The sequence below is a fragment of the Pinus tabuliformis genome, chromosome 1_1, assembly GCF_031772625.1.
Source record: "Pinus tabuliformis cultivar Carrire ecotype Pingquan chromosome 1_1, CPIR1, whole genome shotgun sequence".
NCBI classification, from domain to species: domain Eukaryota; kingdom Viridiplantae; phylum Streptophyta; class Pinopsida; order Pinales; family Pinaceae; genus Pinus; species Pinus tabuliformis.
Window position 1 is genome coordinate 652,550,098 of NC_142297.1, and position 20,062 is coordinate 652,570,159.

The 20,062-nt window shown below is 34.5% G+C and overlaps 2 pseudogenes; both read left to right on the forward strand.

Annotated features, from left to right (window-relative positions):
• The first annotated feature begins 4,489 nt into the window (after positions 1-4,489).
• Positions 4,490-5,629, forward strand: LOC149215079 (protein CHROMATIN REMODELING 20 pseudogene; annotated as a pseudogene).
• A 1,523-nt stretch (positions 5,630-7,152) lies between these two features.
• LOC149215080 (protein CHROMATIN REMODELING 20 pseudogene) lies at positions 7,153-14,406 on the forward strand (annotated as a pseudogene).
• Positions 14,407-20,062: the final 5,656 nt, after the last annotated feature.

Here is a 20,062-nt window from a genome sequence, read left to right on the forward strand (position 1 = left end):
CACATCGAAAGAGGCATGGACCAAAAGCATCCAGTGCAAGATGTGCACGATTCTATCCTTGTCACTCCGGCGACTGCCCTCAAAGTAAACCATACGCATGATGCCACACAATGTCGGGGAAAGAAAGTACGGTTCGCGTGGGACAAACCGTAAAATCTCCAATAGTTTAATTATCTCTCGGCAAAAATTTTGGGTTTCCCGCCTATCATCTATACCGTGCCAGTTTCTAATCCCATTACCATCAAAATCCCTGCCCAGCACTCCCAGAAGCCTGTCGAATCCTTCCACAGAATGCAACAGGGATATGTTGTCGCTACTATACTCGCAATTGCGGCGAAGAACAATGATACGTTCCCGAAGGGCGCTGGAATCTTGAGGGATGCGGATGATATCGTTTGCGATCCAGCGAACCAGTGAATCGACGTAGTCTACGATGTTTATGTTGTCTGCCATTATAATGATACGGGATCTGAGAAAATACGTGTACAGCGGGACGAATTGCTGGCAGGCCAAAAGTGATGGGAATCTCTGTAAAAAAATTCAAAAAATATTTAAATTTTTGAATAGATAAATAAGACACTTAAAATTTTTGAAATTCCAAAATTCCAAAACTTTTCGGAACAATTCCACTGGCTCCAAATCTAGTTTTCCTTTCATAGCTTTAATAAATAACTTTTCAAGAATCTATATGGAAAGTCGGGACGCTTTTCCATTGGAGTTGTCAACCGACTGCACTTATTGTTTCGGTAGTAATTATATTTTTTTGCTCGAGAGGAAGAGAAAAATAAATGTTTAAAGACGTCTTCATAGGTGAAAGAAGAAATAAATATATTTAAATGTTAAAAAATGTCTTCATAGGTGAAAGAAGGAATAAATATATTTAAATGCTAAAAAAAAATTGAAATAAATATATTTAAATGCTAAAAAAAATTGAAATAAATATATTTAAATGTTAAAAAATTGTGTTTGGATTATAAAGTTATGATCAGTATTTTGATTGTCAATGGTGATGATGGGTGTGTTGTTAAATGATAAAAAAAATTATGTTTGGATTAAAAAGTTATGATTAGTGTTTTGATTGTTGATAGTGATGAGTGTGTTGTTAAGTGATATGAAGTTATTGTTAAATTGTGATGTGTTAGACGAGAGCAACACAACAAATTTATACTTAGAGATATACGAATGGAGAAGCAACAAGATTACTTAATCAGAAATAGCGGAATACATAAAACAATTCTCTGGACAACAGAAATCACTTTGCAATACATTATAGGCTTGGGCCTTGGCTTGCTTTCCTTGACGAGAGAAATTACAAATTTATAGAGGCAAAAGAAGGATCTGAAATCGTGTGTGTGGTTCTCATGGAAATCTGAAATGATCTAGAAACCACTAGGGGTGTAGGAGGTTCTAGAATCCTCAATGTCATTCTAGTAACTAATGTCTCGAATCCTCCGTGAATTTGGTTTCACACTTAACATTCTCCCACTTGAAGCTAAATAAAAGTCATCAAGTCACACAAGTCCTACCATGCCTCTACATAATTCATGTTTGTTTTGTGGTAGAATCTTAGTGAGCATATAATTCATGTTTGTTTTGTGGTAGAATCTTAGTGAGCATATCTTGGTGGATTGTTAAGATCTAGAAAGATTTGATCTAGAATCCTCCGTGAATTTGGCTTCACACTTAACATTCTCCCACTTGAAGCCAAATAAAAGTCATCAAGTCACACCAAATCTTACCATGCCTCTACATAATTCATGTTTGTTTTGTGGTAGAATCTTAGTGAGCATATCTTGGCGGATTGTTAAGATCTAGAAAGATCTGATCTAGAATCCTCCGTGAATTTGGCTTCACACTTAACATTCTCCCACTTGAAGCCAAATAAAAGTCATCAAGTCACACCAAATCTTACCATGCCTCTACATAATTCATGTTTGTTTTGTGGTAGAATCTTAATGAGCATATCTTTGCGGATTGTTGCAATGGCCTTTTTATCTAGCTTATTCCACTCTTCATTTGTCACTCTTCATTTGTCATCAATGAGGGTTTCTTTGTTATGCCCTCAATCGGCAAATACTAATCCTTTAAAATCAGTATATCCTCCATCATTGTTGTCTCCATTTTCAATCAAATTCACCCACAAAAACTCCACTTAAAAATAAAACTTTAATTATTACTCTTTAAAATTTACTAATAATGACCTTCCTCCTTTTAAAATACCCTTTTCAAAAAATTCCTGCTACTTTTTAAAATATACTTTCCAAAATTCCAACATATAATTATATATGTTTCATAATAAATAAAAACCTTTTCACATTTCACACATGTTGATAAAAAATTCACGAAATTGATGTAAAAACAACTTACGAACACCACGTTTCAACTCCAATCTCCAGGGATCTCCACTTTTTCAAACTCCAGCAACACGTCTTAACATAGATCCATGACCTTGTTTTTGTTGCAACAACTGCCTTTTAATTCTAGAACAGCTCCAAGTGTAACAACCAACGCTTTAACTAACGCTGCGAGAGCAAGGCCATGGGACTAACCAACTTGCATAGTGGATATTCGAACCATGCTTTGATACCAGTTGTTAGACCAAAACATACATAATACACAATGGATTTATACTCGGACTAAGGAGCTTGCATAGTGGATATTCCAACCATGCTTTGATACCAGTTGTTAGACCAAAGCATACATAACACACAATGGATTTATACTCAGAGACAGACAAATGCAGAAACAACAAGATTACTTAACGAGAAATTGCGAAATAGATAAATAATTACTGGAGAACAGAAATCACTTTGCATTACATTACAGGCTTGAGCCTTGGCTTGCTTTCCTTGGCCAGAGAAATTACAAACAATCACTGAAGAACAAAAATCACTTTCTTGGCTTGCTTTCCTTGGCAAGAGAAATTACAAATTTATAGAGGCAGAAGAAGGATCTAGAATCCTCTGTGTGGTTTGGATGGAGATCTCAAATGATGTAGAAACCACTAGCGGTGTAGGAGGTTCTAGAATACTGCATGTGATTCTAGAAACTAATGGCGGTGTAGAAAGATCTAGAATCCTGGAGATCTAGAAAGATCTGATCTGGAATCGTGGGTGAATGAATGTATTGTTAAAGATTGGAGATCTAGAAAGATCTGATCTGGAATCTTCGGTGAATGAATATATTGTTAAATGATAAAAAAAAATTGTGTTTGAATTAAAAAGTTATGATTAGTGTTTTAATTGTTGATAGTGATGAGTGTATTGTTAAGTGATGTGAAGTTATTGTTAAATTGCTATGGGGTTTATTGTTAAGTTATTAATTTTTTGAGCAAAAATAATTATATTAAAAATTAATGTGACTTAAATCTGATATTATCTTCTGCTTAAATACTTTTAAGTAATTATTTCTCAAACCACAAATCAAATTTGATTGTTTTTATTTTAATCTAAAAACTATTAAAATATTTAATTTAAATATAATTAATAGAATAATATATAATTAATAGAATAATATATGATAGAAAAATATTTTTCCTCACTCCTTGCTAGAAGGCTGTTAAATGTTACTATATGTGCTAGCAATATAGTGCTTCCTCAAGCTCAGGTGGTGGTTCATAGCGTAGTTATTTGGGACCTTGGATGCTGTATGTGGTTGTGGTAAACGGTAATTCAATGCAGTGCGAGTGTGAAGAGGTTTCTGCAGTGCGGAACGACCACAGTTTGGCTTTTGTGGGATCTAATTTCTCTACCTCACAAGTACATTCTTATCGTCATTCTTTTGATGATTTTCTTGAATAGTGATATGAGTTTTCTGGTTTCTTCCCTTGGTGGGCATGGTGCTGGGTTTGGTGTTTGCTGCAACCTGTGACAATCACCCTGAGGGTTTTGGTAGTCATACTGAGTGTTTTACGCCCCTGGGGATTCAGTGTCTGAGGATTCAGTGTTCTTAGTGTCTGGTAGTCATCCTGAGTGTTTTACGCCCCTGGGGATTCAGTGGCTGAGCAGTCAGTGTCATGTCTGGGCAAGCGGCCCAGGGTTGAATAACGTTAAGTGATTCACCTTCCATTGCTTGGATTTATAATATGTGAAGAGTGCAAATATTGTTCTAGGAGCGCGTAGTTTGACAAAAATCTTGATGTTTCAGAAATTTTTTTCTATTGGTGTGGGAAAGGAGGTTCGCTTGGATTTATAATATGTGAAGAGTGCAAATATTGTTCTAGGAGCGCCTCGTTTGACAAAGATCTTGATGTTTCAGACTATTTTTTCTATTGGTGTGGGAAAGGAGGTTCGCTAATCCACTGTGACTCTTATGTGAAAAAGTGTTTGGTGAGAGGAAGAAAAAATAAAATTATAACTAACTCACAATGGCGCTGCTTTTGCTGTGACCATAATCTGCTAAGCTTCACTGGAATATGACTACTATAATAAGGTTGTAAAGATAGCAAGCCACTCTCAATCGGCTTTTGATAGCTATTCTGCATCTCCAGATGACAAAATTCCTGCTTTGGATGTTGGTAAAAGATGAAGCAGAAGTCAGAATATCTCCATCTATCTTATGTATCTTCAAACCTCACCAGATTGCTGGCATACACTTCATGTGGGAAAACTGTATTCAATCAGTAAGCAAGATCAGGTCCGGAGACAACAGTGTTGGTTGCATTTTGGCCCACAGTATGGGACATGGGAAGACGTTGCAGGTTATTACTTTTCTATACACTATTACGCAGTCCTTGGATCTAGGTTTGAACACTGCCCTTATCGTAACACCAGTGAATGTACTACATTACTCGAGACAGTTTTGCAAATGGCAACCTTTTGATTTAGACCGTTTACCAGTTTTTATGTTTGAGGATGCTTCCAGGGAGAACACAAAGAGAGAAGGGTTATTAACAAAATGGAGGGAAAAAGGTGGAATTCTACTGATAGGCTATGCAGCATTTCGAAACTTATCTTTAGGAATATGTGAAAGAAAAGGATGTGGCAGATGATATTTGTGGGGCTTTGCAAAGTCGCCCTGATTTATTCATTTGTGCTGAGGCACACATGATAAAAAAACACAAAGGCTGATATAACACAAGCATTAAAACAAGTGAAAATTTAAAGCCGAATTGCATTGACAGGTTCTCCTTTACAAAATACTTTGATTGAATATTATTGTATGGTAGACTTTGTAAGATAAGGATTCTTTCGAAAACAACCAGAGTTCAGAAACCGTTCCCAAAATCCCATAGAAAATGGGCAGCATGCTAATTCAGTTGCAGCTGATGTGAAAATAATGAATCAAAGATCACATGTCATATATGAAAAGCTAAAAGGCTTTTTACAACCTATGGGCTTGAATCTGATGAAAAATGAACTTCCTCCAAAATGTGTATATGTGATATCTACACATCTTTCTCCATTACAGTGGCAGTTATACATCGGATTCCTAGAAATACATGGGTTTATGAAGAATGAAAAGATTGTGTGAAAGGGGCACATAGGAAATGCTTCTTCATTATTTAGCCCAGATTTGGAATCATTTAGGGTTACTGCAAATAGCCAAAAAGGGCAGAGACTCTCAACACGAAAATTTCATTTTGTATGAAGATTGTCAGGTATTAATCACTGTTCAGCATTCAACTTAGTCAGTAGATAATAAATATCATTAGTTGCAGTTATTGTAGTCAGTAGATAATAAATATCATTAGGTGCAGTTATTGCTCATCTGTACCTAAAGGTGTCTATAAATTGTAATGTTTAGTAGTGAAAGGAACAAGTTTTGTGAGCGTTGAAGCATGTATTCTCCTTTGATTGAAGATTCCTGGCTGTTGCAAATTTGCGAAAGATGCGTGGGAAGGTTAGTGAATCAGTGCAGAGAAAATCAATTTCCTCAAACTTGAAATCGTGTTGCTGTGTGAAAGAAGCTGCCAGTTGAGTTGCTGTGTGAAAGATGCTGATGAGTAAGGCATAGTGAGTGTGAAATAGTGTTGCTGTCAGTTGTAGTCGCTGAAATCGTGTCGCTGTGTGAAAGAAACCGTCAGTTGAGTTGCTGTGTGAGTAAGGCTGCCGTTGTAAGTTGGTGAGTGTGAAATAGTGTTGCTGTCGGTTGTAGTCGCTGTAAAATTGAGCAGTGGTTTTCATCTTATTTGGTTGGGGCTCAGCCCCTGCATTTCAAAGCTATTTGCGGTGGTAACATCCTTTTAAATTAAAGCCCTTTGTTTTATATGCCTTTTATATTAAAATGAAGCACATCATTTTTTGAGATTGATGTTATAAAGTGTAATGACAGAAGGGTGATACGTGCTTTTATAACTTGCTTTGAAATGACATTGGGAAGAGGAGAGAAACTATGTGTGATTTAATGAGAGATAAGGTTTTCGTAAGGAAAAAAAAGATAAGTGGTTTGAGGATTATTAAAAATAAAAACGAGTTTTTCCTAAGTGAAGTTTAATATAAAGAGATTTTATTTTTTTATGTGAAAAATTTATGAAATTTTATGAGGATTTTTTGAGATTGCTTTTCATGTGGTGAATTTGGGTGCATTTGGATTTAGATTTTGTAGCATTTTGTTGATTTGAGAAAGGTTTTTTTCCTATCATACCAAATTTGTTGTTTCATACTTATTTGAATGAAGCCACCAAACTTAATGGAGAAAATTATGTTAATTGCAAATTCAAGTTGTTCACTATTTTAGAAGGTTATAATTTGTGGTCCATTGTGTATGGAGATGGGCCAAAACCCACTATTGTAACTTCTATTCTAGATTGGGAAAAATGAGATAGGAAAGCAAATATGTTATTGCTTATGTCCTTAAAGGACAACATTATCCCTCATAGCATAGATTGCAAGACATCAAAGGAAACATGGGATATGTTGAAGGGTTTGTATGAAACAACAAATACAAATAGGATCTTGTTTTTGAAGGCTAAGCTTTTATCTCTAAAAATTGGAAACAAATGAAAATATAAGCAATTTCATATCTCATGTCAAAGATTTAAGTGATAAGTTAGGAGATATTGGTGAAAAGGTGTCTAGTACTAACTTAGTCACCATTACATTAAATGGCTTAGTACAAGATTATCAAATTTTTGTTTCAAGTCTTTGAGCTAGATAGAAGCCCCCTACATTTGATGAATTGACAGGAATTTTTCTATAAGAGGACGAGAGGATGAAGAGCTTTAACTTGAGCTCTAGTAGTTCAGATTTGGTGTTGGTAGCCAAGGGCAAACATCCATACAGAGGAAAGCCATGGGACAGGAACAAAGGAGGCAAGTTTCAAGAAAAACAGAAAGGTATGACACGGTCTAAGTTTCCAATGAATGATAAGAGAAATGATGATTGTTATTATTGTGGCAAACCCCAGCATCATTCTAAAGATTGCTATAAAAGGAAATATAATGATTCTATGCAAAGAAACAGAAGGCATAATGGAAATTTTGTGGACAAAGACACCTCATTCTGTGATGGATTTAAAAACCTTAAATTGTTTATTTCTGGTGTTGCATTCTCTGTGGAAAATGATGATATGAATGATTGGTTCATTGATTATGGTGCATCACTCCATATGTCTTGTAATAAGGAGTGGTTTGATGAATATTATGAAAACATTGATGGAACATATGTTTATCTAGGAGATAATAGGTCACTTAAAGTTCAAGGTTATGGAGTAATAGGTGTGAATTTGCCTAATGGACAAGAGAGAGATCCATAATGTGATGTATGTTCTTGGTATAAAAAAGAATTTAATTTCTGTTTATATTACTGCTCACCAAGATTTGAAGGTGGAATTTGTTAAGTCATAGTGTGTAGTGAAAGAAATTCAAGATCACTACAAGGTTATTGCCACAAGTACGAGAGTTGGAGGCTTGTATAAGTTGGATGTGACTAGGAAAAGTCATTCAATGTTGGCATATACAACAATATCAACTGTAGAGTTATGGCATCAAAGGTATGGACATGTAAATCACAATGATTTAATGCTACTTCAAAGGAACATAATGGTTGAAGGTCTTCCTCGCTTGAAGAATGATCATGTTGAACGTGAAGCATGTGTAATTGGCAAGCAACATAGGGAGGAATTTCCTATACATAAAGAAAAAAGGCAAAGGAAGATACTTGAATTAATTCATACTGATGTATGTAGATCTATGAAAACTAGATCTATTGTTGGAGCATGATATTTTCTTATTTTTTTGGATGATAGATCTAGATCTACATGGGTTTATTTCATAAGAATGAAGAGTAATGTTTTTTAGTACTTTAAAGAGTTTAAGAGTATGGTGGAAAAACAAACTAGCAATTGCAATGAAATTTTGTGATCTGATCACGGGGGAGAATATAAATCAAGAGAATTTAATCAATATTGTAAAAGCAATGGGATTCTACAATAATTTACAATACCACATACACCTCAGCAAAATGGAGTTGTTGAGACAAAAAACAGAACACTAATTGAATCTGCACGTAGTATGCTTCAAGGTAAAAATATTTCTAATGGTTTTTGGGTTGAATCTATTAATACTGTTGTTTATTTAAAATAGGAGTCCAACCAAAAGTTTAGAGCTTAAAACACCTTTTGAAGCATTTTATAGGTACAAACCACAAGTGAGTCATTTAAGAGTTTTTGGTTGCAAGGCATTTGCTCATATTCCAAAAGGTGAAAGAAGAAAACTTGATGCAAAGTCAATTAAGTGCATATTTATTGGTTATTGTGATTATCAGAAAGCATACAAGTTGTTTTACCCCAGTTCTCATAGATTGCTTGCAAGTAGGGATGTGGTGTTTCATAAGAATGAAAATGAATGTGATAAAAAGAATGATACTCGTGTATGGCATGATACTCATGATTATGTCAAATTAGATACAAGTGTTGAACAAGAACAAGAACAAGCACAAGAATAGGTACAAGTTCAAGAGAAAGGTGTATCAAGCAGTCATGACACTCCAAGAAGAGGAGAGGAGACTCCGCAAAGTAGAAAGAAACATGAAAGAAGTAAAAATCCAAGAAGGTCATCATGTAAAAGTTAGGTACCTATAAGGTATAAATATTATGCATTAATGTCTCTTGTTATGAATTTTGTATAACCTACAAGCTATGAGGAAGCTAAAGAATATGAAGAATGGAGAGATGCAATGAATGAAGAATATGACTCTATAATGAAGAATCGCACATGGGAATTAACACAATTTCATAAAAACAAAGCTCCCATAAGATGCAAATGGCTGTATAAATCCAAGTTTAATGTTGATGGAAGTATTGATAAGCATAAAGCTAGATTGGTTGCAAAAGGATATTCACAAAAGGAGGGAATTGATTATGAAGATACTTTTGCACTTGTAGCTAAATTGAACACAATTAGAATCATGATTGCATTAGCGACAAAATATAATTGGAAAATGCATTAGTTAGATGTCAAATCTGCATTTTTGAATGGTGAGTTAAAAGAAGAAGTTTATTTGGTTCAGCCTGAAGGGTTTGTAAAACATGGACAGGAGCATCTGGCTTGCAAGTTAAAGAAAGCTTTATATGTTTTGAAACAAGCACCAAGATCTTGGTTTGTGAAAATTGATTATTTCTTTTATAAGAAAGGTTTTATGAGAAGCAAAAATGATCCTAACTTGTACATCAAGGAAGATGAAGGTGGGAATGTTGCTTTAATATCTGTATATGTTGATGATCTTATCATAACAGGAAATGCATGCAAGTTTATTGAAGACATTAAAATTTAGTTGTCACATGTATTTGAGATGAAGGATCTTGGTGAATTGCATTATTGTTTAGGTCTTGAAGTTTGGAGGGAATCTGGTAAGACAATAATCACACAAAGAAAATATACAAGGGGAATCCTTGAAAGGTTCGATTTGATTGAATGTAAGGAAATATCTACTCCTTTAGAATAAAATGTCAAATTGTGCAGTAATGATGGAACCAAAGAGGTGAATGGAACCTTGTATCATCAACTAGTGGGAAGTCTGAACTATCTCACCACTACCAGGCCAAATATATCATATTATGTCAGCATACTTAGTCAGTTCATGGCTAAACCTTGTGAAAGCCACTAGAAAGCAGCAAAGAAAGTCCTTCGATATCTAAAAGGAACACTTAATTTTGGTATTATGTATACTGATGAATTTGATGTTGAGTTGTTAGGTTATTCTGATTCTGACTAGGCTAGAAATCTTGATTATAGGAATCTTACTACTTGATACTTGTTCAATATTAGTTCAGGACCAATATCATGGAGCAATAAGAAATATCCAACTGTTTCCTTGTCATTCACTGAATCTGAGTATAAAGTATTATGCAATGCTACCTATGAAGCAATATGGCTTAGAACGATACTTGAAGATGTTTGGAGAAACACAACAAGCACCTACAGTAATCGTATGTGACAATCAGAGCACTCAAATTGGAAAACAATCCTATATATCATGCAAGGACAAAACACATTGACACACAACATAATTTTGTAGGAGAAAAAGTGTAATCAAAAGAAATTGACTTATCATGTTGTAATACAAATGAAAATGTGGCTGACATATTCACCAAGCCTCTTGGAAAGGCTAAATTTGAAATGTGTAGAAGTAAGTTATGCGTTGTAGAAAATCCAAATTATGTTGTAAGCTTAGCTGAGACTTAGACCAAAAAACAAGTTAACATGTAGGTCTTGATTAAGGGGAGGTGTTAGGTATTAATCACGAATGACACCACTCAATGTTCAGACAACACCGATCATTGTTCAGCAATCAGCGTAATCAGTAGATAATAAATATCATTTGGTGCAGTTATTACTCATCTCTAGCTAAATATGTCTATAAATTGCAATGTTTAGTGATGAAAGGAACAAGTTTTGAGTTTCAAATATGTTCTGTGTTAATCATGACCTCTTAAATGGAGATAAGATGAAAGGTAGAGTGGATTGAAAAATAAAATACAAAGATAATGATTTGGAAGAGGTGCCCCTGCAATCTCATAAGTGATGGGAGAACATTGTTCGAGATAAATATTTTGAAAAAAATGATTATAGTGGTAAGATGGTATTGTTGCTAGATCTTTGGGCCCTAAACTTTAAGCAAGATGATAAGGCATTGGTTTTCAGCCAAAGGCTAAGTACATTAGATCTTATTGAGTCATTCCTCACAAAATTACCTTGGGTTGGAAAGAAAGATCAATACTACAGGCAAGTTAAAGAATGGTATGTTGGAGAAATTAATTCCAACCACTTTCTAGGGGTCATAAAAGTCAATCAAGGTGTCAAGGTGTTATAGTCAATTTGAATTTAGACTAATTTAGACTAGTTGGATTGAGTTACACTTGAGTTCTAGTTTAGTCATTAATTATTATTGTTTTCTAAGTAATCTATTTAACTATTGATAACATGGTATCAGACTTGGGTCTCCATAAGACACTTTAAGAATAGTCGAGAGAAGGGGGTGAGCCTGCATAAGATTCTTTGAAAAAATAGTGGAGAATGCATGAGAAAACTGGCAATGCCTAACAAAAGTTAAAGAAAAGTAACCTCGAGATTTGCAACAAGATCGCATCCCATTCACGCTAGAAGAGAAAAGAGCATGCGAAGCCTCTTCTATTTTAAAAAGTCATCATTCTTGTTGCAAGAAAGACCACTGCTAAAAATTCATTAAATGGAAAAAAGTAGTTAGAAGTTTGCATTGACTTCTACTAAGCAGCAACGTTATAACGTCCAAATAAAGTTTATGTAAATTTTTGTTTCAGCTTTAATTCCCATGGAGAAACATAACAATGTCCACAAGTGGGTTAGCCATAATTTCTCCTCGTTAAAGAACAAAAAGTGAGAATTTTTCAAAGTTAAAATCCAACAAGAAATTTGAACCGTGTGTGAACATTTTTCCCCTCCAAATCTCAAGCGAAGAGAGCCAGCCAGAGACCGTTCAAATGTTGGGAAGGCCGTGAAGGTAAATTGTAGCCCTCTTTGTTATGAGATATTGTGAGGTCAAAATTTTATGAAATGTAGTTATGTAATGTGCATTGGTTCTTATGAAATGAGCTTATGATAAAAGTCAACTTCATGTCACTGGTGTGAAATTCCATTTTAATGGCATGTGTTTTTGAAAAGGGGGGAAAGTAATTTGAAGTGTCATACTTGAATGGCTCGATTATGCTCATATCCATGAGCATGTGGATATCCATGAGCATATTCTTTATTTAAGAAAAAATTTGCAATCATCTTATTGACCCTCCTTTGTCATAATTTGAACCCTGAACAAAAATTTGGGTTCAATTAAAATTTGAAAATAAATTTGAGAGTAAGTTATGACTTTTAATTCAAATCTAGAGGGGTAAGCTGTAGTGATTCATAAGAGAAACAAAGGTTTTTTTTTTTTAAGTGGAAATCATTATAAAGAGTGTTCAACCTATATGTGAAGCATAGGCTAGGTAGCTATGGAAAAAACGAAGAGGATGAGAAAGTTGAAGCAACAACAAGATTTGTTTCAGGTCTATTTGAAAGGTTGGAAGACAAAAGGTAAAAGAATTCCTTCATATTGAAATGCATAAAAGAATGTGTAGATAACAACATTCTTCCCCTCATTGTAGATGTAAAGACAACCAAGAAAGCCTAGGATATCCTTGAGATGATTTTTGTTGTAAGGGATAGTAATCAAGTTGAGTATGAAGAGTTTGGTAAATTCCACTTGAAAGTGGATGACATTGATGATGGTTTGTTACTAGAAGCAGAGAAATATCACATAAAGTCTTGTGAATGGCACTATGGTCAGACACAAGTTGGTGATTATTGTGAAGAATTTGCTAAAGAAGTTGAAAAAGAGCACATAGATGTTCCTAAATCTCACTATGCATAGACACAAGTGGATGAAAATCAAGTGATTCCAGTGACAGATCTTTCTCATGACAATGAAAATGTCATTGGAGTATCCATTGGTATGATAAATTCAATAATTAAAATCACTAATGCTAGTTTTGATGAAGAACAATTAGCCAGAGGTGTGGTTGAAGATGATGCAACAAAAAAATCATATTGACATGATGTTATTTGGTGAAAGAAGCCCACTTGAGTTTGAAAACCAAGTGGAAGACAACTTGTTGCAGCAACATAGTTTAGTAAAGAAGTGGAAGTATAAAAGGAAAAGAAGGAAGCACAACAATAGAAAGCTGTCATTACAAAGCAGAAAGAACAAAATCAATCTGGTTCTACAAATATTTGTAAACTTAACCTTGATTTTGAATGTCCATAAGTCACCAATCAGGATGGAGCAACAAAATTGGAATAAGAATTAACATTTCTTGAAGCATGGATTGTAATACCATGTTTTGGTAAAGTATGCATAAATGTTGTAGAAATGAATGTTGAAGATAGCATGGATAATGAAAACAATAATGAAATTTCCATATTTTGGAGTTTTGAAGAGACACAATTCTATTCTCTTCTTATGTTGTAGAAAATTGATGAGAAAAATATTTAATATCGAAAGCACAGTACAAAAAATGACATGTGGTAGCAGTCCCCATACAATTCAATTTTTGAAGAAATTGAGGACATGCTTAAATAGCCTAGAACAATGGAAGATTTGCACGAGAGAATGAAGAATTTGAATTTTGAAGCCTACAAAAAAAAAAGGTTAAAACAATTTAGAGGATATAGGATTTGGAAAAAGAAAAAGGGAAATCCATCTGATGTCAAAATTGTAAGCCTGGTTGAGACTTAAACCATCAGGTATCTTAATTTATATTTTTTTGTGGTTGTAATTAGGGGGGAGTGTTGGAGAAACTAATTCCAACCACCTACTAGGCATCATAAAGCTCAATCTAGATGTCATAGTCAGTTTTAATTTAGTCGAGTTCAGTTGAGTTACACTTGAGGTCCAGTTCAATCATTAATTATTGTTGTCTCAAATGTAATCTATTTAATTTTTTATAGTATTGAGAAGATCACTTTCCTCCACATTTTTCATTTTTTAACATGGTGCAATATTGATGGACACACTAGTGTCACCCAAAGGAGAAATATAGTAGAGAAAATTAGTAATCCTTCAAATAAAAAAGGTTAGTTGTGTTTTAATATCAACTAGAGATGGATCATTGGGTATAAATCTTCCAACAACTAATCAGGTCATAATTATTGATGGTTCCTGGAATCCAACACATGATCTTCATGCTCTTTTTCTTGTGTGAATATTTGGATAGCAGAATCATGTTTATGCTTATTTCTTGGATATTTATGGAAAAATGGAGGAAAAAATATATAAGCAGCAAGTAGCCAAGGAGGGTCTTGCAACAGGAGTTATCGATAAGCAACAGGTTCACAATTCCATGACTAAAGTAGCACTTTTACTTCTATTCAATCTTAACGCTAATGACAATGTTGCCAATAATTTCGACAGAGAGAAAGACACATCTAGAGAATACAATAGAAGCACCGGTTAATTATAATGAAAATACATCAGTTGATATGCTCAGTTCGTCACCAAACTATCTCCTTTTATGAATGCGTCACTTAAAGATCATTACTCAAGTTGGATTTCCACTTATCATGAACATGAGACTATTCTCCAGGGGAATCAAGATGAAAGAATTTCCAAATAAGAGTAAGATATGGCATGGGAAAAATTTTAAAAGTTCATGGAATTAAAAAATATCAAGTAATCCATGGAAAGCTCTAATGTTAAGTTGTTCCAACTAACAAATCAACATGTTGAAAAAAACACCAGAAATTATGAATTAAATCTGGGACAAGCCTCAGTGACAAATTTGAGTAAAAGGAATCCTGTTATGACCAAAATTTCAATAGTGGTGACAAAATTATAGTATAGAGCATAAACTAGAAATCTAATAACATGGTTCATCCTATGGAGTAGAGATGGCACATCAATGACATTGTCCCAATATGAATTAGAAATGTAATAATAATAGTCATGCAAATCCCATGCTTCATAGTGAAGTGAAGCTCCCAAATAAAGTTACACATGATGATTGTGGTAAAGAGATTAGTTAGGAACACTTGGTCAAAGGAGGCAATAGCAAGTAGTTCATGTTCCCCTCTAAAGCTTTTTTATAAATGTTCCCACATCCTGTAAAAATATTATATTATATTTTTCATGATAGCATGTATTCGTATCCAGTTAAGGATATTTCAAGTGGTTCTATATTTTATGGGAATTATAATTATGGAATTTCTCTATTTGTTTCTAGAAAGAAAAAAAAAACTTATTGGAATTTATGAAATGAAAGCATTATATTAATGACAAAAATTAGCAAGCATTCTTGACTCAGACTTATCCAAGAACACAACAGAACATAGATATAAACATAAACACAGAGATGTGTTAGAAATAAAACTTCATTTCATTAACATGAGAGAGCTAAAGCATGCTTGCATACAAAATGGAAATAAACTAGCTCAAGCGATGGTAGCTTATCTCTAAGAAGATATGTGGTCGCTACATGCCTCTAAACTATGTTACAATGAGTCTCAAGGGCCTTTTTATTTTGAACAAAAAAGAGAAACCCTAAACAAACAAACAAAAACCTAACCCTAGGAGATGGAAAGCCAAGAGTTTGTGGTCGCCATTGGAGTTGGTTGGGCAACCAACTTGTTGGGGTCTTAACTTAGCCATATGATCTTTGTTTTGTGTGTATGATACCTTATTAGAAATATATCTCTGAGTACTACAAGATTTTCTTTTGTAGGCTTGTGGTGGACCTAAAAAAAAATCCCATTTAGAGGGTTAAAATAGCTCTGGATGTTCACGACCCGAAAAACTGCGAAAAATTGTAAATGCTGCTATAATGAAGGAAATTGATGAAACAGGCTAGGGTCTACATGGAATAGGAGGGTGCCCACCAATATCCACCTGGATTAATTCACTACAACATCCATGTGAAATAGTAGGCTTTTTCCATGATATGAGTAATTCCCAACTACGTGCCCACAACTAGTCCTAGAAGGTGTTTTCCTAGGATTGGACACTAAGGTTACCTTCGTCCCATAGGGGAAATTGAGTCTTTAGGTTCTTGGTGATCAACCATGACACAAAATTCCCTACCACGAGTTCGACATCCTTGAGGAAAACCGCTCACGCTATGATCTAGCATAACCCCCTTTAAATCGAGTTTCTCACGTGCTCCGACTTTGGACCATGGTATGGTGAAGGATTTTAAGCTCCCTAATATGTCAAATTTGCATGTCTTAATGTAAGAAATCAATGGATGTTATTGGAAGCCTATCCAACTTATTTTACACCGAACTACAAAGATTATTTTGGCCCTGGTGCCTATGTGGGCTTAATCTATGTGAGTTAAGTTATTAAGGTCGATTGCTTCAAGTATTGGCTTGGCAGTGTTAACCAAACTCACATCTGCTTAGGGTGTGCTTGTGTGAAAAATGTGTCAAGTGGATTATTTAATTAAGCATGTTTTGATTATGTTAATGATGTTAAAAATAAAGTGCATGACCTATAAATAATACTAAAAATGGAGAGTAAATAGACAGCATAGTGAAGCACACAACCCCCCACACAAGAATACAATCAAGCAACAAAAGAAAAGAGGGAAAAATAAACTCAAGGATGCACAAAATGGTAAAAATATCTAATGACTTAGGGACTCATCTAAAGGCAAAAGTTTGTTGAAAATGGAGTAGAAAACCAGCGAAAAAATGAGGTGAAAATGTTAGAAAAAGACAAGCAAGAAGCTTTAAAAGTAAGGATACATCAACAATCTTGGAAAAAATAAAAAAAAATGAATTGTTTTTTGAAAAAAATTCGAGTGCAGAAACGACCTGAAAAGTGCATTGGGTGTAGTTTCTAGGCCAAAAATTGTGCTATGTTACCACTTCTCTTGCTCGACATATTTGGCCGAGATTCTACTGTCTCTTGCTTGGTTGGTACCTGCGACTTATGGAAATATGTGAAACCCGAACAAAATGAATTCTTTTCCAGAAAATAGAAGAGATCTAAAAATAGAAATTGAGAGTACTAATTTTTTTGAAGAAACAATGAAAATAGTTGAACCAACAATCATCAATGTTCTGAATTAATACACTTTGGATTCGTCATTTGTTCTAAGTATGAAAATTATTAGTATGTGTACCAAAAATGCTTCACTTAAGCCACTTGTGACTAGTGACCCTAACAATAGAATATGGTTGTCTATCCTTCAGATCTATAAGAAAAAACGAATAAAAACCCTGCAACACAACATATATTGCAAACATAAACATATAAAAACAAGGAAATAAAGTGAAATCATCATTTAAGGAATTAATCAAATAATAACTTTATTAAAACACTTGGTGAAAATGAATTACAACATGGGTCTATATTTCCCTTTTCATGGGATGGGTCCTTTTCTTGTCCTTGTGCTTCAACAACGTGTTTCTCTCTCAACTTGCAATGGGCAGAGAACAAAAAGATGGCTTGAACTCAAGTGGGAGCTCAAATGTAAAGATACAATAGTGGTGATGATAAAAATGGTCATGGTGAAGAATGAATAGGAAATACTTTATTTATAACAAATGATTGAGCCAAATTAAGTATTAGAAAATAATAAAATATTATTGACTAAATCAAAATCTAGTTGTTTAGAATATTTTATTATATTTTTTGAGAGGAAAAAGATATTCAAAATGGTCAAATATATTTATTTATAAAGTGGTTGAAGTAATTAACAAATAAAATTGAGTTATTAATCACTTTGTGAGAATTAAGAAGGACATAACTATTAAATAGTTGTTTAATAATTATCACATAAGGAAAACATGGAATAAATCGGGAATAATAAATAAATAGTAATTTATTTAATTATTCTAAGGTGATTAGGTCAAAGATAATTACAATAGAGAAAATTAAATAAATAATGGTTTATTCAATTATTTTCATTATGGTTTGAACTTTAATAAGAAAATAATGGACAGTAAATAAATAGCATAGTGAATGTTGTAGATCTAACCCAAGAATATTATAGATCAGATATGAAAATATAAGATAATACAAATAAACCCAAAAATAATATGAAATGATTCTTTATTGATCTCAAACCCTTAAGGTAGGGCAACACCATACATTCACTCCTTAAGGAATGAGAACGCTCCACAAGCCATATGCCTGTTCATACAATATTTCTTCACTATTTCCCAAGTGGAGTCTCTAGCCTCTATATAGGTCTCATACATACAATACCATGGGTCATTACCATGGTTCCCTCATACCATCAACTAATACCATGGGCCCATTACATTATTATTAACTACTTGTGGTCCCTTACATGACATGGGTTAACCACCTTATTTATTACTATGGCCCATCCCATTATTACATTATTACCTTGGGTACCTCCCTTGGTACCCCATATTATCCCCCTAGGTATATAACATTCCACCCCCCTAAGCATGTTTCGTCCCCGAAACATGGGAAGAAGACAAATAATAAGATCTACTCAAAAGAGTAGTCCACTGGTACCATGCACGTGCATCTACCCATCCAAGAGAAAGGTGAACCCTCGACCTCGCTGGTGCCTCGCTCTCTTGAGATGGAAGTTGACTGTGGTAGCTCTTCTGTGTGGATGTGTAGTAGGTGGATCTTCGCTTCTCTCGATCTTTCATGCGGGGGTTGTTGTCCATGTGGCTAATTGGTTGCCATCTTGATGGTTGTCTTGCGGGATGATGTGGGTGATGATATGTTGAAGTTTTAATCCACGATGGCTTTTTCTTTACTTCACCCTGCTGTGGTGGATGTTGTGGTGTCTTCTTTTTCAATATGACTTCAACCACTGAGCCCTCCTCTTATGTATCATCACCTGTAACCTTTTCTTCTTCAGCCTCTGTTTGTGTTTGATTGTTGATCATCAAAGGCTCATCATCTGATATGTGAGCCCCTGGAACAACTTCTGCTTCAGCCTCCATGTGCTCTACCTGTTTATGGATGGAAATATCCTGTAATGTAATTTTCTTCTTTTTATACCATAGCTTCAGGAATTTCTTCTGCACATTAATATTGATAGTACCCGCAGATTCCATCCAAGGATATCCCAAAACAACATCCATATCATCCATCTCTGACGTATAAAAATCACCATGCAACACATACTTATCCATAGAAATCTTCAAATCCTTGTACAATAGAACATCCTCATCATTCACCTGTGTACTTTCAATTTGTTTCGCTGGAACTTGCAATTTTTTTGCCAAATTAACATTGATGAAATTATGCTTGCAACTCGGATTTATAGAAACAATGATTTTCTATTTCTGAATCAATCCATGAACCTGCAATAAAGATATACCAGTAGGAAATAACACCACATGTTTCCCCTTATCTTGTTTTCTAGTCTGAGACCATTTGTCCATAAGGAGTTTTTCCATTTCTTCATTCGAGAATTTGGACAAGGCTATATGGCCCAGTGAGTTCCACCATATGGTGGCCTCTTCTTGCAAAAAAAGTGGTACCATAAACTTCCATCTCTCCTCAAATATTTTCTTTAGGTTTTGTATGAATTCTTCAATAGTAGGGCTATCATCTTTTTCAGTAAAAGTTTCCATGACGAGGGTTTGAAAAAATTTCACTTACTTTGGCGAAAATTTGAAATTGTCACAGTTTCGTCAATATTGGTCAGAATCTCTATTATAACCTGTTTTTAGAAATGGAACAATCATTCTGCATCTTCCCACATGGTAGAAATCTTGATCCAGGCACTTGAAATTTCACATCTGTGCTGCTACTCTCCTGCCGTCACCAAAATTTCTGCAGAAAGAGCTGATTTTAAGTCAGCGATATCTCCCTCATCCGGACTCCGATTCGACTGATTTTTTTTTTGAAATTGGGTATTTTTCCCAAAGAATCTAGATCTGTAATTAGATTTTGCAGATCTTGTACCCAGACGTCTAGATCTGCGCCGCAAAATCGCTGCCTTGAAAATTGTCTGCAACCCCACTGATTTTTAAATCAGTGATATCTCCTTCATCCGGACTCCGATTTAATTGATTTTTTTTTTGAATTCGACTATTTTTGCACAAAGAATCCAGATCTGTAATTATGTTTTACAAATCTTGCATCAAAATGTACAGATCTGACCTGCAAAGTCGCCG